This window comes from Rhinolophus ferrumequinum, chromosome 3, assembly GCF_004115265.2.
Source record: "Rhinolophus ferrumequinum isolate MPI-CBG mRhiFer1 chromosome 3, mRhiFer1_v1.p, whole genome shotgun sequence".
Lineage (NCBI taxonomy): Eukaryota > Metazoa > Chordata > Mammalia > Chiroptera > Rhinolophidae > Rhinolophus > Rhinolophus ferrumequinum.
In genome coordinates this window covers 47,423,292-47,441,486 of record NC_046286.1, presented here as the reverse complement: position 1 = coordinate 47,441,486, position 18,195 = coordinate 47,423,292, and positions in this window count along the sequence as shown.

The following is an 18,195-nucleotide window of genomic DNA, read 5'->3' as shown; positions in this document are numbered from 1 at the left end:
AAAAAGACTAACAGCGCTTTAGGGAAAACATAAGCAAATATTTAATTTAGGGATAAGAAAATACAAATGACTCTTAAATCTATGAAAATTTGCTACCCCTCTCAAGAAGAAAAGTAAAAATTGCAACAAATAATAGCTGATTCCAGGTCTGGTGCAGAAAATACAAAAGATGTAACTGGGGAGTCGAGTTGTGCCAGAAAACAATGAAATTATCAAGGACTAAATGGGCCATGTCAGAGGGACACAGGAGCCAATACGAGGGACGACATTTGGCCAATGTGTAACTATTTGAGCTTGAAAGAGAGTAATGAATGCAAATGATTAAAGCACATAAAATATGAAAACTCAAGGGTTCTTACTGACAGCCCCCTCAATAGGAGAGAGGGAGAGAGAGAACTTAAAATTTAAACAAAATGAATAGAGCACCACTGGAAATAACTAGGGCCCCAAATCCTTGTTCTGAAAATAGGCAGTTAAAAAGAAATAATTTATATTGCCTTTCTTCTATGAAGTACACTTCAGGGAAAATAATTAGCCTTAATTGGTAGAGGAAGGTTATTCTTTATTGAAGAGTTCTAACCAAAACTTGTGGAAGGAAAGGTAGAATTTTTTTTAAATCACCATTTTACAATCCCTCATAAAATAAATGATTCAAGTAATGATCACATGTATGAAGCCATTTGATAAAATATAAACAAGGAACCTTATAATGGAGATCAGACTGAGACCACTTGAATCCACTGATCATCACAGAAAAGTGGCAAAGGCATGACTTGTATGTCTCCTACTTCGAGGCAATATGAAACATACTGTAATACCTATGACGTATTGCTAATATGTTGAACCCGAATCTAGTCAAGTGTCAGATGTTAATTTCTCTCTACAGAGGATAAGTGAACAAGTTAAATTACACCACAAGGAAGCAATCAGACAAATCCAGAATTTGGGACTCTGGATAGACAAATGATCCAGTTTCTATAATCCTGTCAGGAGGTCAGAAGGAAAGAATAATATTCTAATTTGAAAGGGGTCAAATATGTGGTGATGGAAGGAGAACTGACTCTGGGTGGTGAACACACAATGTGATATATAGATGATGTATTACAGAGTTGTACACCTGAAACCTATGTAAATTTACTAACAATTGTCACCCCAATAAACTTTAATTTAAAAAAAAGAAGAAGGAAGGAAAGAAGGAAGGAAGGAAGGAAGGAATTTAGGAGAAATAAAAACCAAATATAATAGGTGGACCTAATATAGATCCTGATTCAATAAACCAATTCTGAAAGGACAATTTTTTCTCACATTTGGAGAAACTTCCTTATGATTTTTTATTAGATGATATGGAGCATTAAATAGTCATTAGGTATGATTACAACATTGTGATTACACAATAAAATGTCTACATGTTTTGGAGATGCTTGTTGAAATATAGGGATGAAATAAAAAGATGCTGAATTTTTTTTAAATAGTTTAGCAACGAATAAAGAAAACAAACAGAAGAAGGGAGATCACTAAAACAAATGTGGCAAAATCCTGAAAATTCTTGAATTTGACTGATGGTTGAATTTGATATGAAGTTTCATTCTTTCTATATTTGTGAATCATGAAGTCCATTTTTCAATCTATCAGTTTGAATTTAAACCTGTATAAGGAAAAGTTATTCTCATATAATGCTAGAGGGAGGGTAAACTGATAAATGCTATGTAGAGAATCTGGCAGTATTTATCAAAAATTTAATTGTACATAACTAGCACTTATACTCTTAAATGTGTATTCTACAGATATATGACCAGACGTACAGTGACATTCATAGGAGGACTGCTTGTAACAGCAAATGATTAAAAATTACCATAAGGTCCATAACTAAAAATTAATCAAAGTACAGTGCAGGCAGACAACAAAACATTTTGCAGTCATTAAAGAAAAAAGAACTTGGTCAAGCAAAATAACAGACAATATAAATACTAAATATTTTTGAGTTATTAAAATAATGCTGAAGACCTTTCAAATGCATGAATAGACTTTCCAGAAAGTGAGAAAAACCCCAAGGCTAGAACAGGGAAAAGTGAGAAGCCAGAGAAGTAGGCTGAAGCTAATGGCTGCCCTGAGGAACCTAACGGTACTGCCTGACGTATAACATGGTTTCTCAGCCTCCAATTAGTGACTAGTGACATTTCTGAGCCAGATAATTCTTTGTTGGAACTGTCCTGGTCATTGTAGGATATTTAGGAGCATCTCTGGCCTCCACCCACTAGTTTCCAATGGCCCCTTGCCCCAGTTATAATAACCAAAACATCTCCGTACTTTGCAAATTGTCCCCTATGGGGGGCAAAATCACAGACAGACAGACAGCAGTCTAGTTTCACTCTTTTGCACGTGGCTTTCCAATTTTTCTAACACCATTTATTGAAGAGGCTTCCTTTTCTCCATTGTATGTTTTGGGCTCCTCTGTTGAAAATTATCCATACGTATTTATGTGAGTTTATTTCTGGGTTTTCAATTCTATTCCATTGGTCTACGTGTCTTTTTTTTTTTTTTTTTTTTTTTTTTTTTTCCCAATACCAGCTCTGTAGTACAAGCTGATGTCAAGGAGTGTGATACATCCCGCGTTATTTTTTTTCTTAGGGTTGCTTTGGCTATGAATTTGACTTCAAAGGCAAGGGAAGTAAAAGCTGAAATAAATGAATGGGACTATATCAAACTAAAAAGCTCCTGCTCAGCAAAAAAAAAAACATCAACAAAACAAAGAGGTAACCAATCGAATGGGAGAAGATATTTACAAACACCTCCAATAAGGGGGAAATATCCAAAATATATAAGGAACTCATATAACTCAACAACAAAAAGACAAACAATCCAATTAAAAAATGGGCAGAGGACATGAACAGAAACTTCTCCCAACAAGACATACAAATGGCCAACAGATATATGAAAAAATGTTCAACTTCACTAGCTGTTAGGGAAATGCAAATCAAAACCACAATGAGATATCACCTCACAACTGTTAGAATGGCTATCATCAACAAGGCAAATCATAACAAGTACTGAAGAGGCTATGGAGAAAAAAGAACCCTCATACACTGTTAGTGAAATGTAAATTGGTACAGCTGTTATGGAAAACAGTATGGAGGTTACTAAAAAAAAGTTAATAATAGAATTACCATAGGACCCAGCAATCCCTCTCCTGGGTATCTGCCAAAAAAATCTGAAAACATTTATCTGTAAAGACATATATACTCCAATGTTCACTGCAGTATTATTTATGGTGGCCAAGACATGGAAACAACCAAAGTGTCCTTTGATTGATGTCTTGATAAAGAAAAAGTGGTATATATATACAATGGAATACTACTCTCCCATAAGAAAAGATGAAATACTGCCATTTGCGACAATATTGATGGACCTTGAGATTATTAGGCTAAGCGAAATAAGTCAGACAGAAAAAGTCAAGAACCATATGACTTCACCCACATCTGGTACATAAAATTAAAAGCAACAAAGGAACGAGACAAACAAATAAAGAAAAAAAAACCTCACAGACACAGACAATAGTTTAGTGGTTACCAGAGGGTAAGGGAGGAGGTGGGTGGGAGATGAGGGTAAAGGGGATCAAATATATGGTGATGGAAGGAGAACTGACTCTAGGTGGTGAGCACATAAGGTAGTGTATTATAGAATTGTACACTTGAAACCTATCTAGTTTTGTGGACCATTGTTACCCCAATAAATTTTTAAAAATCTAAACAGCAGAGAAAGCAGGAAGGAAAATTATCTTTATCCATATTCATTCTATTTATAAGGTACAAAGAAATAAAATACAAATTAATATTGTAATTAAAAACAGTCATATTTTGGAAGTAGCGACTGACACCCTGAGGAGGAAAGAAACAAAAATGCAGTCTTCAAATAATTCCCACAGATAAATGTCCAATAAACAGAAGCTCTCAGAAAATAAACAAACAAATACACAATTAAACAAGACTCCACAAGCAAGAGTCAACAGAAACAACAATCCACAAAACCTGGTACAAAAGATATACAAATTCAGCAATTATCAAATACAAACTATATATAATTTATCAGAGAGATTTATAGAAGAACTAAATAAAACATCTAGAAATTAGAAATTTAATTGAAATTAGAAACTTATTAGATAGGATGACAGGAGATTATACTGAAATGAACAATTAGCGAACTGGAAGCTAGAAGGGATGAAATTTTGCTAAATGCAGCACAGAAAGATGGAAATGAAACCATGAAATAGAGCCTAAGACTCAAAGGATGAAATGAGAATGTCTAATAGACATCCATCAAAATTTAGAGGGAAGCAATAGAAAGAACACATGCGAAGTACTATTTGAAGAGATAATGTCTGAAAACCTTCCAGAATGGACAAAAGACACCAATCCTCAGATCAAGAACTACAACAAATTTCAAGCAAGAATTGTTGATATTCTGAGATGTCATAGTAACAATAACAACACAATGATGGCTACCATGTTGAGTGCTTCCTCTGTGCTAGACATTATACTAACAATACTTCATTGATACTAACCTTAATTGATAAATAACTTTTTAAAAACAGGAAGACACATGCAACTGTCTTATAGGTTAAAGATTATACGTTAAAAGAATTTTATGAGAACCAAAACCAATTGCAATGTTTGGATAATGTCTAGTACCTAATTCAAGCAAATCAACTATAATTATCATATTATTTAATGTCTCTTAGTGGAAAGATTTCAGCACAGATCTGTCTGACTTATACAAATTTTGCCCCAAAGCTATGCAATGTTTAAAATGTGTAAATTTCTGAAAGTTTGCTACTGTTCTATAGTCTATCTTTTTTTAAGAAATTTTATTTTAAAAGTGTTCTTTCCAGCTTTTGCTGGGATAAAAGGAAAATGAGTGTAATGACAACAAAGGACAAAATTAAGGATGGTATAAACAAAACAAAACAAAATGATAAAATGTTTTCAAAAATAAACTAGTAATCACAGACATAGCTTATCATTTCTGTTATGCAAGGAGTTACCTCATAGAATATAATGCACTTTGTGATTCTATTTGAAGTTTTCTTAGCAAAGATATAAGAAATGTGTTTTGCAAGTTATTATTCAAAACTACAGTATTAGACAACATCTATAAAGAGACCAAATGTCTCCCTGATTCCATCAGCATACCACATGAATGTCTAATTTATAAATGACATTCTGTGAAAAAGGAATTTTTACATGCCTTTCTTCCAGCTTTGCTACAGCGATAGAGCAAATCTTTCTTAGTCACCACTGTCTAGTTCTGATTCTCAAACCAAGAGAAGCAAAATAAATGTCAAATTGAGCCCCGGAAAGGTGTTTACTCTCAGGGATCCTAAAGGGTGGGTGAAGAAATGAAGAAGAACCAGGATCACCACCAATGGACGCTGAGGGCAAGTCTTTCATACCAGGTGAGACTAGGATAAGTACAGCTGCAGGGAACAAGGAGGTTCCAAAGTGCTAATAATCAGATGCAAGGAACAAATTAAAGAACTTGGTTCTGAACTAGAATACAAAAGATGCGTGCCCCTCTCATGTGATTCTTGTGCTGGGTATTAAATAGGCAGCCCTAAGACAGACTAAGCCGGACTGAGCTAAATACAACTCCCAGCCCACATGAATTTTGCCTCGCTGATCATTGTTTCCTGTATTGAATCCCTAAAGTCTTGTTATACTTAGGTTAAGTCTCTTGAAACAAAAGAAAAGGGGGGGAGAAACCTATTAGAATAAATTTAACTTCTTTACAAACATTTTTTGGATAAATAGAGTTGAACTACATGTCTTATTCAAAGTATATCTGCCAGAGCAAAGTAATTGAGTCACAGTAATTCTACTTGCTAACTTTTCATTCCTTTTCCCTCAAACTGGTCCCTTTTGCTTGCACATCTTTTCAAGATAAAACCTCTTTAACTTTCTATTTAAGAGCCTAGATAGGTATAAATTTATTTATAAATGTTCAGTTTCATTACCGTAGAGATGAATCAGATAGAAGAAGGTCAGGAAAGAGGAGAAGTGTGTGTTTGTTTGTTGTTTTGTCACTTAAAGCAACAGAAATTTATTCTCTTACAGTACAGAAGACCAGAAGTCCAACATCAAAATCACTGTACCAAAATCAAGGTGTCAGCAGGGTCATGCTCCCTCTGCAGGCTCTAAGAGAGAATCCTTGCTTCTTCCAGCTTCTGGTAGCTGTCAGCATTTCTTGTCTTGTGGCCACATACTCCAATCTCTGCTGCTGTGGTCACATTGCCGAAAGAGGAGAGGTCTTACTGTAAGTCAGTTTCGTTTCCTTTGCCTATGAGTGTGTGTTTTGCACTCAAGGAAAAGAAGAGTTGAAGGCATCGGAGCTGTAAGTACGATTTTTAAAATGATTATTGCTTTAAAAAGTCAAGAGGAAAAGGCATAGGTGTTGTTAATCTTCTCCATTTTGTAGACAAGGAAGCAGGAGAGCATAACTGACACCTTCCATTATAGGCCACCAAAGCAAATGCACTCTCTGTTGTTGAGACATACAGAAATTACTAGAGATCAGAGAGGAGACAGAGAAACTGCCAGAGGCCAAGGCACTGGAATCATGAATTTATTCGTAACAAATTCCAGAAGAACTGGAAAGAAGCAGTCTATTCAGTAATGAGCAGAAAATAGGACTAGGTTCAGTTATCATTTTTAGAAGAAAAAGATTAGATAGAAAAGTTAGGCTTTAAATCTTATTTATTTTCAATACAACAGGCTACTGGTTTATGTTTTAATATTCTTATAGTCATGTTTTTAGCATCTTCTAAAATTAAGAACCATTAAATACAAAAACATATCACTTACCTGAGAGAACCCTGAGTGTTCTAAATAAAAGGTTATGATTTTAAAATGTTGCTCTGCACTTAGAACAGTAGGGAAGCAGAAAGAAGGGAAATGATGTTTACTACTTGCCTTCTGCATATTGCAGTAGGTACCAGCACATATGCTGCTTCATTTAACCCTACGTACAACCCCGGGTGTGAAGTATCCTGCCACTCATTTGAAGAAGTCAAATGAAACAGAAAGAGGTTGAAAGACTGATTGAGATCATTTCACAGTAAGTGGTTGAAATGTGATTGAAATATAGATTGTGTCTAGATATCTATCAATGATTGGCTGTTTGGTAACTTCCCTTTAATAAATAAGTCTTAATAATGAAAACCAGTGGCATAGTCATATATCTGTGAACAAGAAATCAATGAGGAACGGTTTGATTGTGTCCGTTTAAGTAGTTTTCTCCACTGGTTAAGATAATAAGTCAATTTTGATTGCTACACCACTCACTTATCACCAAGTTTTTTATAAATTGTTTTTTTATCATAGACAAAAAAATTCCTTTTTGAAAATTACTCATTCATCTATTCAACAAATATTTACTGAACCCCTAACTACTTCATGACTGTGCTGTACACCAGCATGACACCCAGGAGTAAGACAGACATGGCAAGCGTCTCTTACAACCTAGCAAGAGCTCACTTAATTACCTTACTTTGAAATATGGAAAAACATGTCTTTAAATACTGGCTAATTGTCCCCACAAACCAATCGTGTTTTTCCTCTCCACTTACCAATATATACTACAACTTCGTAGAGGTACAAAGGAAACTGAATGAAAGAAAAGCAGATATTGTGACCTTTTAATGTACGTTGATACCGTACCATCAAGAGATTGTCCAACACAAATAACAGATCAAATCAAATGTGGTCATCACAAAGCTTTCTCAGATTTTGCAATATGGTTGTATATCGACAAGGTGTATCTCCTGAAGCAATGAACAGTACTTCTTAACTTGGAATTCGGCATAGTCTGTGTTTCAAAAGTACAGTATTAACAAATGACTACTTTATTGACTCATTTAAGAGAAACGTCACTAAACTTATATTATCTGTCTTAGTGACACAAAAAACACGAGATTTTGGCAAGTACTGATAGAACTGTGTAGGAGGGAGATTAATGGAGAGCAAATTGGAGAGTAATTAATCAAGCTGCATAAGAAAGTGAGAAGCAAAAACAAAGATGCAAGGTTTGACAGGAAAATTCTAAGCTCTTTGTACTTGGCACCAGCCAAAAAAAAAAAAAAATAGAGGCATAATAGGGCTGAGAAGTTCATGAATATGCTCCAATTAATCTGTATGTGCACTGAAATGCATTTTCGTTTGGTTCATTTAAATCTGAAATTCCCTTCCCCATTGATGTCAGCTAGTTAGCCAAGATGGTGCATTACCGTTATGATCACTGCAGCGCACATAATTTAGATTTATCTCTTTGGGGACTCGGCTCCACCCCCTGCTAGCTAATATGCTCACCATGTTTAATGGTGCAAAAAATTTCCCTGAGTACAGGTTATTTATCTTTATCAGGGGCTGCGTTTGGCTGGCTGTCTGTTATCAGCCAGAATATTTGTTCCTAAATGGTTGGTTCTCATCCATATTCTAGGGCAATCCTGAGTCCTATGTTATCACTCAGATTGGCAATAAAAGTGTTTTAGTTCTTTAGATACACCTTAGTAATACTGATTTATAAGTTTGAAACAGCTGAAATTATGATTCAGTCTATGAACCCTGAAATCACTGTCATTAAATACAAAATCAATCTAAATTCTGAGAAAGGATTTTCTTTGGGGCAGTTTGGGGCATAATGAACAGTACAGGCATACAAATATATAATAAGAAAAAGTTATAAATGATAATTTTAAGTAATGATGTTGTCAAAAAAAATCTGAGAAAAAAAAAACATGGACAAACCAAAGAAATAGAACAGTTAATAGACAATGACCACTATCACCATCTCCCAAAAATTAAACGAAGAAAATGAAATCAAGGGTCCTTGACAAGACAGTGAACAAATATAGGCAGATGTCACCCTCCCTTGAACCTAAACCCAAAGGTGCACAGAATCAAGAGTGATTTTGGTAGTTCTGAGAATATATAATAATATTTTTAAAGGGCAAGAAAACTCTAGGAAGATAGAAGATTTTGAAATACAAAGGCACAAGAGGGCTCTAGGGAACAGTCCGGGTGTCAAGGGGAATTTTTTTAGTTGAGATCTTTTTTCTCTTCAAATTACTTTGGTGGATCACTGTCCACGAGTTTCCCATGCAAAACAGAGACACAGCACTGACAGCTGCCTCGCCTGAGTGGTGGATTGGCAAGAACAGGGTGGGGCTGTCACTGGCTAAGGTAGGTGGTAACTAACCTTTGCAGGCAGACACTCCCCCTTCACATTGTGGCTTCTAGATAATTCAAGTAAGTAACTGTCAATATGACAGTTTCAAGGAAACTCCCTAAGACCCACGGCTAATGGGACGCGGAAAGGAAGGGTAGTCAAGCCGCACTGTAAAGGCAGAGGCTCTTGGCCCAAAGCAGGTCCCACCCACCCCCATACTCGTAAACTCACAAGTAGGAAAGCATGCAAGTGTCTAGGAGGGAAAATACATATAACCAGCCAAAGTTACTAATCTCCAGAGACTGAGAACTTTGGGGAAAAATAAACACCACTGAAAAGCCCAATCACTATAAAAAAAAAAAAAAAAGAATAAAAAAAAATAACTGAACATACTATATTAGGTGAAGCTGAATTAATATACTAAAAAAAGAATGTCAACTTAATAAAAATACATTTTCCAAAAGATAAGGGATAACAGTAATTACATGAAGAGTGAAAAGCAATTATAAAGAGGAACCAATAGGAAATACCGGAGGTGAAAAATATAACAGCTGACAGAAAGAACTTAGTAAGTTGCTTGAAAAGCAGCAAAATTACATCTAAAGAATGAAGAGTTAGCTGTAAGACAAGTCAAAGAATGCTCTCAGAAGGCATCAGAAAGGAAGCACACATGAAAAATTTTCTTTTTTTTTTAATCTGAGAAATATAGAAGACAGAGAGAAAGTATCAACATACAGACAACAGCAGTGTTTTAAAGAAAAGAACTATGTGGAGGAAACAAATATCTGAAAAAAGTAACAATGGATAATTTTCCATAATTAAATGAAAATGAAAGATGGCAAACGGACTCAGGATAGCAATAAAAATAAATAGAAAAGATAAAGAAATATTCTGACACAGTATAGTAAAATTTAATAATTTCAAAGACAGGAACAAATTATAAAAGTTTCCTAAAAGAGCAAATGACCTTAAATGAAGAGGAATCAGAATTATTTGTGGCTTCTTAAAACAATATTGGATACAGAAAACAATAAAAAATGCTTTAAAAATTAAAGGAATAAAAATCTGAACCTGAAATTTTATATATTGCTAAGCTTATTTAAAACTGAAAATTAAATAAAGATATTTTAAGCCATATAAGGCCTCAAAACATTTGCCCTGAAAAAAGTCTTTGAAAATCTTCTTGGTGGAAGTAGTCAGAAAATGAAATCAATTCAAGAATACCACAAGAGATGTAGGAGGTAAGAATGAATTGATAACCTAGTAAAATTTCTTATTATTTCAATAAGCAATGACACTCCCTTTCAAAAGAATTAAAATGATAATCAAACATCTTCTAAATTCCCAGGTTCAAACGGCCTTACAAAAATCCTCATTCTTCCATACTATCAATAATTGCTATGTTATACTAGCTGTTCTAGATAGAAACAGGTACAAACTTTGAAGAGGTAAATGTAAGTTTTATTTCAAAACTCTGTGGACAATAAAAGGGAAGAAAAGAAGAGTCTTATTTGTCTTATGAACATAGAAGCAAAAACTCTCAATAAAATATTAACTAACTTAATCAAGAATATATTAAAATTATACGTCATGGTCAGATATGGCTTATTCCAGTAATTCAAGAATGTTTTGATATCAGCAAATATAAAAACCAATTTCTCACTTGAACAAACTAAAAGATGAAAACAAATCACATGACTATGTCAATAAATTAAGAATAAGTATCAAACTATATCAAACCATTTTTATGATGTACGAAGAAGAGAAAAAAAATGTATTTAACTTGAAAAAAGCTACATGACAAAATTTATGTCAAACATCATATAAATGGAAAAACTTTAATTTCCCCCTTTACATTAGATCAAGATAAATATTTCAAATATCATTTTTTTCAATTCTCAATGCAGTTAGAGAAAAAATTATCAATATTTTCAGATAATCTGATCATATATATAAAAAACTCTATAGAAGCAACTGTTGCCAGGTGAAACTTAATAAAATTCAATGTTATTCTTCTATATCAATAATAATCAAATAGAAAAAATAGATATTATTCACAATATAAAACTATTGAGTATCTAGGCATTATCCTAATGAATAATGCCCATGACTTTTAGAATAACACTTTTAAAACTCAGAAACTCACAGAAAAAGAGAGAGATATTATATTCGCAAATGAGATGAAAATTCTACCTGAATTAACCTATAAATACAATACTAATTAAATTGCACAGGAAATTCCTTAGAAAACAAACAAATTATTAAAATACATATGGAAAAATAAAGATCTATGAATAACAGTCAATTCTGAAAAATAAAAGATGAATAACTTATCTAACAAGAGATCAAATTCTACAGAGCCCTAGGAATAATTTTTAAAATAATAACAATGTAATACTAAGGCAGGTTCACACAAATAGAAGAAATTGAACATACTAAAAGTTCTGAAACAGACCCATGTAAGTATGGAAACTAAAAGGTAGCACCACGAATCAGTGGGAGGTGATTTAATATATGGCATTCAGAAAAATAACTTAATATGGAGAAAAATAAAGCTGGACTATCTTACTCCATATATAATAATGGAACACCTGGTAAATTAAATTATTTGAAAGGTAAAACTCTAAAGAAGAAGAATAAAAGTTAGGACACCTGCTCTGTGACCTTTAATAAAACTCCAAAATTACAAAGCATAAAATGAAAAATCAAATGATTTGACAACATCAAACTTTTTAAGAAAAATGATATATTAAAAAAAAAAATGATGTATTTCCAAGGACATACAGAAGACTTAATAGAATGGGTCCCTTTGTGGGCAGGAAGTGGAAATGGGCTTCATGAATCAAGAGAAAAACAGAAGGGAAATTCATTGTCTGAGGCCGTGTATCATAAGCCAAGGAGAGTAAACAACTTAGTCCCTGGAACCAAGGTCTGAAGGAAGAAAGGGAAGCAGGGAGAGAAGAAGGGAAGCAAGGATCAAAGAACCATTCTGTCAGGCTCCGTTTTTACCCCAGACTGCCCAGAGGGGGCACCCAATATGCACAAAGACTCAATCAATCCCTTATAAATTTTCATGTTCTTCTGGGTTCATTCTCCACTGGTTGGACTCCATTCTCTCTCTCTCTCTCTCTCTCTCTCCCCCTCTCCCTCTCCCTCTCCCTCTCCCTCTCTCTCTCCCTCTCTCTCTCCTTCTCTGTCTCTGTCCTGCTCTCTCTTTCTCTTCCCCCCACCATCCCTCTTTCTCACACACACACATCAAGCACATACGTGTGTACACCATCCCCAATACTTTTTCTTGTATAAAAGTCTTGTATAAAACCCTGTCTCAAACAAGCCCCAATGTCTCAATGATCCATCCAGCTGCCAATAAACAAAGCACCCTAAGTACTGAGAAAACATGTATTCTTCTAGAAATGGAGGTATATTGAAAAAACACAATGAAGGGCATTAAACCTTACACTAGAGAGTACGATTCCTCTTTATTCAAACCGTTAAATTTGGTAGCAATGTTTTGAAAGGAACCATGCTTACAAAATGATTATGATGTTTTTCATGGTACATTGTAAATAAAATTCTTTATTATAAGACTTTTCAAGGAGAATTTCAAACTGGTTGTGACTTTTTCAAATGCCAAGGTCATGTAAAAACAAGGAAAGACTAAGAAATAGTTACAGACTGGAAGAGACCAAGAAAACATGATGACTTCATTTAACATCATTTCCTGAATTGGATCCTAGTACATACACTGGCCTGATATTCCTCTTTTGCGTCATCTCTTACTATAACTCACATAATGACATAGAATGAAGCACTTTCTTCTCTACTTGGGGTCTCCTCCCTAACAGCCCTGCATAGGCTCCCGACCCTAGCGTGAAGGGTCCCAAACTCTCTGTAATCTCTTTCCTGCAATCTAAATTTTCCACTTTTTTGAAGGTACAGCTCAAGTTCCCTCTCCCCCAGGATGCTTCCAGATTAACAACAGCCTATGATTTTGATTAGAGCCTAGAAATTCAGAAAGCAATTCAAATCTGCACCGCGCATTCTAGTTTTGAATTGGTTGTATATTATCTTTCACTTGTCTTTAGATGTTTCTTGAAGTTATCTCTTGACATACAAATCATATTTTGAAATCCTTGAAGTCAGGGTTATGTCCCAGTTTTTGTTGTGTGTGCATATGCATGAATATACCTTTCAATCGTCTGCAGGACCTAATCTGTCACCAGCTGAGCAGTTGTCATTTAATGAATTGCTTTCTTCACTATATCACTGTTGGGAAATATAGCCTATTTGGATTGATACTTATGTAGGGAAATAACTGACCTAAGATGAAAATTAAGTGCAGTTTTCAAGAAAGTTGTTATTGCCATTTGGGATAAAAAAAAAATAAAACTGTCCAAATTCTGATGAAAACACTTGAGTGAAACAATTCCCACAGGAAGCTGTTAACCTGGAAGCTCTGTGTAAAACACAGAGAAATATAGATCACACTGAAGTGGTCTTTAGTTGTGCGCTCCCTTATTCAACCACTTACATAATGCACTTTTGTTTAAATCAGATGCGAAACCTGAGAGAGGTAATGGTATTTCATACACAGGTGTAATGAGCCGTTAGTCCAGTGGCAAAGGTGATATTAAAAAAATAAAAATAAAAAGATGCTGGGAAACACTTGCTTAGTTATACTGATATACACCATATGGTCTCCAACAGGATTCTCCGGGAGAAACTCTACTTTTCCCCAAAGTTACTTATCCCATCAACCCAGGTGTTCTCCCCACTACAATCTTTCTCTTCACTCTGCCACCATCAGGTAAAATATGGGCCACTGCAACCCCCAACCCTTTTCTCAGAATCTTTCATAACCCTGAATCCCCAAAGGTTTATGTACCTTCTAAACATGTGTACAAAAAGGGAAGCTAGCATGGCTGGATTCTTGCCTCATCCTGTAAAATGATCTTGTCTCAACTTACACCTGTAACCAGCATCTTTGTATAATGGAAACGTCCTGGGTTTAGAATACATCCTGCCAAAGGGAGCACAAGACATTGTCAATCCAAATGAATAAACAGTGTTTTGGCAAGTAAAAAGAATAATTTGGTGCTTTACATCATTTATATATTAGCACATCAGGGAAAAAAATGAATTGTTTGGAGGCTCTGCAAAAAGAAAATTCAACAAAGTTTATAAATTGTGCATAGTTTCCTGGAGAGGGGGAAAAAAGAGATTAGATGTTGTGGGGAGCTTATTAACCTATTTAAGGCAAGTCCTACACATACACATGAAAAAAAAAAAGGCCTTAGTTCTTTAACACGATTAGATGCTGGCCACCAGGTATGGTTTGTAAGGAATGCTGGCTCCTGCTTTGGGGAAACACAATCCACCTTCCCTTTGACACTTACCTGTCTTCCGTTTGTCACTTCCCTTGATACAGTCAGCAGAACAGCCCTGTCTGTGGTCTTCTCCAAGCCACCTGGAGCACACTCCATTCAGTTTGGGCAAAGGATTAAAAGGAAACCATCAAGTCCCTGGCCTGATACGACGAGTGATCACAACTGCTGTGCCATCCGGTTCCCGATGCTTTCCTTGCTCTAAGCCAAGGATGTAGACTAGCAGAGCAAGGCCACTTGCATCTGCAGACATGGTTTACATGGCTACTTAACATGCAAGATGGCAATATTCAAAAATCAGGTGACTTCATATAAAAATACAGACTTGTGATTTCTTTTTCTAAAATTGTAGCGTATGTCAAGATTCTCCCCTATGCCGTGCCTCATCAGTCAGGAGGGATGCCCCCTTCAGACAGGACGGGCATTCCCCAGGAGCCACAGCCCGCTTCATGTGCTGTGTCTCCCTCACACTAAGGCTGAGTTTCAGTTGCTACTTACCACAGAGTTTGTGATGTGGCTTGTACTACATCTAATAAATTTGACTCCCTATGTCCCATGCCTGGCACCTGAAGGCATGTTTGTTTATGACTTCTGACCAGGACTAAAGTCAGCTGTCTCTGAAAGTCAGAGACTCAGCCACTGGACTCTAGGGGTCAAGTGGGCAGGGTCCAGAGGTCTGCTTTGGTCACCACAGTATCCCAGCACTTGCATCCTTCTTGGGACACAGCAGGTGCTGAATATACACTGGATGAATGAGCCTCAGAACAGGAATAATGTGTTCAATGTTTGAAATCTCATTCCTGCCCAGGGTTGCTTAAGTACCACCATTATCATCTTCTTGCCTAGCTAAGATGTTATGGGTCGAATTGTGTCCTCCCAAAATTCATGTATGGAAATCTTAACATTCCAGACTTCAGAATGTGACTTTTTGGAGATAGGGTCTTTACAGAGATAATCAAATTAAAATGACAGCATTAAGGAGGCTTTCATCCAATATGACTGGCATCCTAATAAAAAGGGGAATTTGAAGACAGAGATGCACACATGCAGACCAGCACATGAAAATGAAGGCAGAGATCAGGGTGATGCTTCTACAAACTAAGGAATGTCAATGACTGCCAGCAAAGCACCAGAAGCGAGGGCTGAGGCACGGCACGGACTCTCCTCAGAGCCTGCAGGAGAAACCAGCCCTTCCACAGCTTGATCTTAGACTTCCAGCCTCCAGAACTATGAGGAATAAATTTCCATTGTTCAAGCCACCCAGTTAGTGTCACACTGCTACAGCAGCTCTAGCAACTAACACATAAAGAGACTAACATTTCAGCTCAGCCATGTTGTACTTTCCACCCGCATACAAGACCACGCTTCCCTACTCTTTAGTGCTGCTGGGTCACACCTTCCCTTAATTGTTCAAGACATGGGGAATTCAGTTTGTTTAAAAATCTTTTATTAGCAAGACCCTGTCATCCTTATCTATGTCCAAAGTCTGGTATTGCACAATTCTTAGAAATCCCTGACATTTATGCCATGAGGCCTGAGTTAAGTGTCATAGGTAGGTATGACTTGTGGGTGTGTTTCAGGAGGAGAAAAGGGGATGACAAAGTTGGTGCATCATGGGGATGATAAACGCCAAATTTGTGTTTGCCGTTGAGTTTTTTTGTCTGTTTATCAAAACACACTATTAGTATAATTGGGCTGAGGAGAGTGGATAATTTCAGCAAAACCTTGGGATCATTTTACAATATTTGTGGCTTTTTGAATTTTTATTGATTATGTAAGCTTTTCATTTTTAGACTAATTTTGGTCATTTATGCCTCTTCAAATTGCTTGGCAATATTTTAGGAATATTAAAATTTTGCATCTGTCACTAAATGAAATGTTCAAAAACAAATTGGTCACAAACAAATGTTTTCAATCACTAAATAAATAATATTATTTACTACTCAGCTAATTCCCTTGGCCTGCAACTTTGTTTTTAGCATTGTTACATACTAAGATTTCTTTTATGGCCAGTGATTACTTCTTCAAGTATTTATCCATGCTTCTACATATCTTTTAAATTTTAGTAGCTATTATAAAGTTCTCTTCATTTAAAAATATGCAACAGGGATGAGGAAATGGTTATAGTTTATTTGTGTGAAGATGTCATTAAGATTTTAAGTGGTATTTTAACATTGGAATGAGACATAATAGTGAGCAATAATTCTCAGGACCATCTTCCTTAATCACAGATATTTCTCTACCATTCATCTTAAACTTCCAACTCAGAATCAGAAAGTGATTTTTGCTTATTTCAACTAATCACTTTTTAAAGGTCCAGCATTGCTCAGTGGTCAATTATTGTCAATGTGAAAATAATGATAGAACTATTCTTTTAGTTTGAACTTTGAACAGGTAAAATATACATCAGCCAAGTTTTTAAGTTACCAAATAATGACTACAAATATTCTGTTTTTATAATATTCTTGCTTCTGCTGTTTAATAACTAATAAACTGCTTCCAAATTTATTGGCTCCTGGATGTAGGACTGAGCTATAGTAGTGAAAAATTAGGAATAAATATACGTCACAATCAGTTTGAATACACCAGTTTTTCAAATCAACCTAGACGGTTCTAGATGAAACCTAGGTAAGAGTTTTCCCAAACTTAAGAAGCCAAATATGACAAAATAAAAACTGAAAGTCAGTATAAAATTTTGTGCCTTTTCGTTAAGTGAATGACATGCAAATTATCGGCAAACCCTGGATATCTGGAATCTATTATTACATAGTCAAAATCTCAGACATAATAGTCGTGTAGGTCTGAAAGCAGAGCAAGGATTCAATGATTCAGTGAGTCAGCAGATAAAAAGATAATCACCTTAAAGTGACTCTTGGATGCTTTCCTGGGAAATGAACAACTGCAGCATTATTTCAATGATTAGGAAAGTTATAAGAGAGGAGCATGTGAAAGACAAAGACATTTACTCTGGATTCTGGCCTCTTAATCTTAAGAAAGTTATAATGTATTCAGGTGATCACATTCATTAGTAAAATATGAACTTAGATCAACAAGAAAATTTAGAAATTTGAAAGCAAAAATGACCATTTTCCATACATACATATTAGAGGAAAATAAACATACCTTGAAGATCATTTCTTATAATGTAGCCCAAACAATTTGGAATACGTGAGTGGTAATGGGATGAGGTCTGTCACCTTAGACTACCACTAAAGACCCAAAGAACATCCTCTAGAGTCTAGCAACACTAGCAAACGAGAACTCTCAAACAACACTTACTTTGAAAGGAACATACACTCGTATCTATTTTGGGTAAAATCGTACACAGCAGCATTTTCAAAATGTGCAGAATTGGAAAAATAAAAAGTTCAGCTAAAATGTTTAGACCATTGTGGGAAAAGGCTCACTTTAATGTGCTTTTCAATTCTGAACACATTGGCAGTGCTCAAAACACATTACAAAAGTAATAACATGATAATGGAGTTGGGAATCCTATAAAGGTTACATAGAATTCAATTTATAAATCAAAATGCCTAAAAATCAAACTTGGGCCAACTGCCTTAAGGTATTAGATTTTCACTACATTGAATAAGAC